Source organism: Mastomys coucha, unplaced genomic scaffold, assembly GCF_008632895.1.
Source record: "Mastomys coucha isolate ucsf_1 unplaced genomic scaffold, UCSF_Mcou_1 pScaffold13, whole genome shotgun sequence".
NCBI lineage: Eukaryota > Metazoa > Chordata > Mammalia > Rodentia > Muridae > Mastomys > Mastomys coucha.
In genome coordinates this window covers 82352228-82356662 of record NW_022196895.1, presented here as the reverse complement: position 1 = coordinate 82356662, position 4435 = coordinate 82352228, and the positions used below count along the sequence as shown (strand labels likewise).

Sequence of the window (4435 nt, the reverse complement as noted above, 5' to 3'; positions counted from 1 at the left end):
GTCAAGAATGGATTAGTTCAAAGACTGGTGCTCAATTTTTGTTTCTCCACTTAGACATTCCTATTGCAGCTTTTGAAATCTAATCTGAGCTTCCTCATAAATAATTCCAGAAAAGCAAATAAGGCAGCTGGAGTGGTGATTTACTATTCTTCTACACCTGTGCAAATAATCAGGCCAGATCTAATGAGACAAGACTTATTCTGTGATTAAGACTGATCTTTCTTTGAGATTACTTATTCTCAAAAAGCTGTAAACAGAGATTGCTTGTCTCAGTGAGAAACCATGTTATCTCTTGCCCACATTTCTGGGTTATCAGATTGTAACCTTGTTAATTTGTCTCACATCTATTTTAAACCTGTTTGGAATTTTAGAATGCCTTCCAGGTATACAAATACTTGTGTTATCTCACAATTATTTAATTTACTTCTTCCCTTACAAGGGAGGGGGACACATAGGTTCTGTTCTTAACTACAAAATGGACACAATCCTATTAAGTTGAAGAAATTGACAACCCTAATCCAAATATCTTTTTTTCTCCCACGTTTTCTTGAATATGTGTTTTTAAAAATCCAAAGCCGTGGGAGCTTAGGGCACCACTCGGTGATGTACAGTCCCCTTCCACAATGTAGGAGATGAAGCTGGGCTTTGAGTCTGTGTCTGCATATTCCTACAACTTCTCAGAGTCCCTTGGACAATGACTGAGGAGACAAACCATGCAGAAAACAAGAAAAAAAAATCCAAAGCTACCTTTTCTGATTTTTCCCCCCCCACAGTGAAGTCACATTTAAAGTCAGTTGGGGATAATTCATGGTTCTCTGGTCCCTACCATATCTCCTGGTGCTGGAACGTTGTTCATGCACCAAGAATTTGGAGAAACAAATTACTCAGTGGCTTATGGAACTTTGAGGGCCTGACACAGCTGCAGACAATGGCCGGAAGTCACTCTTCTCTTGCTGTTTCTGGTCACTGTCTAAGCAAAGTGCGCAGGAGATACTAAGGCTGAGGACGACTGGGAACATCTTTGGCAGGGGCATTGAAGATCCTAATATGAACTCTTTGAGGAACTCAACAAGTAGTTCTGCATAACTAGGATTTCCTCATGACAATCTCTGGGGTTCACCTGATGGTGCACCTGAGCTCAATCCTCAATCTTTACTTAACTCAGCTGTTTTATTACTTCTCTTTTTCTCTTTGAGACTGTTTTATATAAATCCCTAACACCCATGCTCTTGGGAATCATGGGCTTCCCCACCACCTCTTAATATTTTCAATTTGCTTTTCAGAGATATCTCCCACAAGAATTCCCAAGAGACTCTCAAACTTTGAGTCTGTTAATGATCTTTATCACCCAAAGTCTCACCTAACCCAGCAAGAGGATTTATGATGTTGAACTTTATCTTCAACAATGTCCAGAACTGATAAATTTACTCATTCTGTAGTCTTCGAGAAAACATTCAATCACAAAGGGCTACCCTGCATTGCACTTTGTAAGGCAAAACCCACTGCTAACCACCCTTACAGTTCCTTTTATTCCTGTGAGAGGCCTTGCTTTCCATTGCAGGTTTGTAACTGAAACCATTTCCTCACTGACCTCATTCACCAGTGCCTGCCTTGTTATGCCACAAGGACATACTAAATGCTTCAGTTGATGAAGTAGTTCACAGTTCTCTATTGGGATTTATGGATAAATTGGGTAACCAGAGTGATGGTGTTCAATACACCTAAAATACTGTGTGCAAACTTTCATATTGCATCCTTTTTAAAAGGGGGAAGAGAATATTTTAATTAAATTTTGTCAAACAACAAAAAAGGTTAGTACTCAATTCTGATATCCTGGTATGTAGAGCAAATAACAATTGGAAGCCAACTTAGAAATCAAAGAACACAAAGGAATTTTCATTAAAGCTCAAGCTTATAAGAGAAACTTGAAGTACCCTGGTGACTTTTTTCCACGAAATTTTATTGATAACAGGTGAGTTTTTGGCATCCTAAAAATATGGTAATATCTTGAATACATATTCTCTAACTCATCTAAAGAGATGAGAAAATAATTTGAAGATAATAAAAAAAATCTGATAAAAATAACAGGCAAGATGTTGATGTCAGATGAATGGGAAGCTCACATAGAACCCAGTAAGGAAAATTCTATCCTGGTGTATTTCCATTGTTTTTTTCAATATTTAGATCCACACCTGTTCTGAAGTTAAGTAAGTATCTGGGAGTCTCTCTTAAACTGGGCTCTCATTGGTATGAAGCATGAAGTGTCTCCCTTGCTGCCAATGACCCTAACACTAACAGTTGGATTACTATAACCAATAATTAGTTTACCTTTCTGTACACAAAAAGAATCACTTCTTAGAATCTTTGTGGGATTTTTCCATGAGTTTGGAGATGCTACTCTATTTTTAAATTAATTAATTACTCTAATTTTTTGTTATATTTATTCACAGTGTTTTTTAAAAATAACTTTCTAACCCACCATCCCCCAGTTCTTTCAGATATTATATGGGTTCCAAACATCCTGGTTTATTTATGAAGTAGTCAAAGTTAAAAGTATGTTTTGTGATTCTCTCTATAGAGACAAACAATCATCTCTTCATAGCAGACAGGGAATCAAAGACAGAGTAAAGAAAAATTCCATCTAAACCTAGCTTGGCGATCCAGTACATTTATTGGGGCTACTTACAGAAGTCTGGGTGACTCAGGCAGCTGCATCTCAAATAACCCAACCAAGCCTGGATACAAATTGAAGAAGGCTACACCTCTGTATCTCTCTGCCCAACGTCCAGACCTCTGCAGTAAAGAGTTGCTTCTACTATATAGCCTTTAAGGATGGCTCTAGGATTTCGTGAGTTTGCTGAGCTTCCTGGATCTTATAAATTTCATTAGCCTTAAGTCAGGAGCCCTTTTCTCCTGCAAAAGAGGATTTTTCATTCTGGAGGAAACAGCTCTACAATACCATGACACAAAGGCAAAGTTGAGTTAATTATAAGGATAGGTCACAACATTCCATTCAAATCAGAAGAGATACTGAAGCAAGAGACAGAAGTCAGACCATCTAGTGTGAACCAGGTCTGCATTCTCGCCAGCTCTGACAGAGAAAGCACAGCAAATATGCAGTCTCACAGATGCTGTCTTCTCCATGTCAGTGAACCCAAATCTTACATCATAGCTGTCATTAGCACATCGTGACCATGTGATTTATTTTAATTATCACTGCTTCCCTTCCTCTACTTGGAAAGCTGGCTGACTTATATTGTGTTTCTCTTATTCTATTGAAGGATTGTAACATTAGAAATACAAATGCCATATTTTACACAATAATGGAATATAAAATAGTTATCTATATTGATTATTTGATAAGATGAAATAACATTATAAAAACTTGACAGACAAAAAAACACTACTATGTTAGATACAACCCAATGTAGTAAGAAATATGGAAAAGTTCCACTAGACATAGGTATATCTTACTATTTTATTTTTATCTTGAAAAATTAAATAGTGTATTAGCACATAAAATAAAAGCTAAGCAATATCTCAGAATATATTATTACTCTGAAGGAATGTTGAAGTTAGTGAAATAAACATACCCAGCATAGAAAACTATTTAGTATTTTCCGGGCTATAGACCCTGGATCTAAGATGTTATAAGTGCAAATGCAAGTAGAAGTGCAAAGATCCTGACAAAAATGCAGACTCCTCTGCATATCAGTTATTAATAGTGTCATGAAGATGGTTCTATCTGAAAATGGAGCAATACAATTATTGTGTTTAGGTTATCAAAGATGGGTGTATGGGGATTGTGTAGGAGAAAATTGTTCAATGGAAAAGTTATGTATGTTTAGTAAAGAAAAAAAAACTGATTGGAAGATATCTGTGAAGTAATTGTTTCTTTTCATTTCCAAACATCAACATCCCTTACCTCTGTTTTCTGAGGAAACAGTACACTTAATGAGCAATGAAAAACCTGGCACCAAAACTAAGAGATAATAAAGTGATGATAAAACTTGCCATTTTGAAAATTTGACAAAATTCATCAACATACTTGAAAAAATTGAACCCAGCATTTACAGAATAGAGTAGAACCAGTTTTAGTGCCCAAACAATAGAAAAGCCATTTAAAAATAAGACATTGTTGGCAATATAAAAATAATTTATAGTAATTCCATATCTCACCTTTATAGTCCATACCTCACCTTTGAACATTTCTTGTAAAAATACTGAAACCCACTTCAAAAACAAACTTTAACTTCCAACTAAATACAAACAGTAGCTCTTTTCAAATGAGCTCAAGGCATCATGTTGAACAATTGTATAGGGCAGACTAGCCTATGAACTACGTTGGAGCCATGAAAAGAAAGAAAGGAAGGAGGAAAGAGGAGAAGAAAGGAGGGAAAGCACAAAAGGAAGAAGGGAGAGAGGGAAGGAGTGA

General features: G+C 36.4%; 1 pseudogene; it reads left to right on the top strand.

Moving 5' to 3' along the window:
• The first annotated feature begins 536 nt into the window (after positions 1 to 536).
• Positions 537 to 728, top strand: LOC116087854 (annotated as a pseudogene).
• Positions 729 to 4435: the final 3707 nt, after the last annotated feature.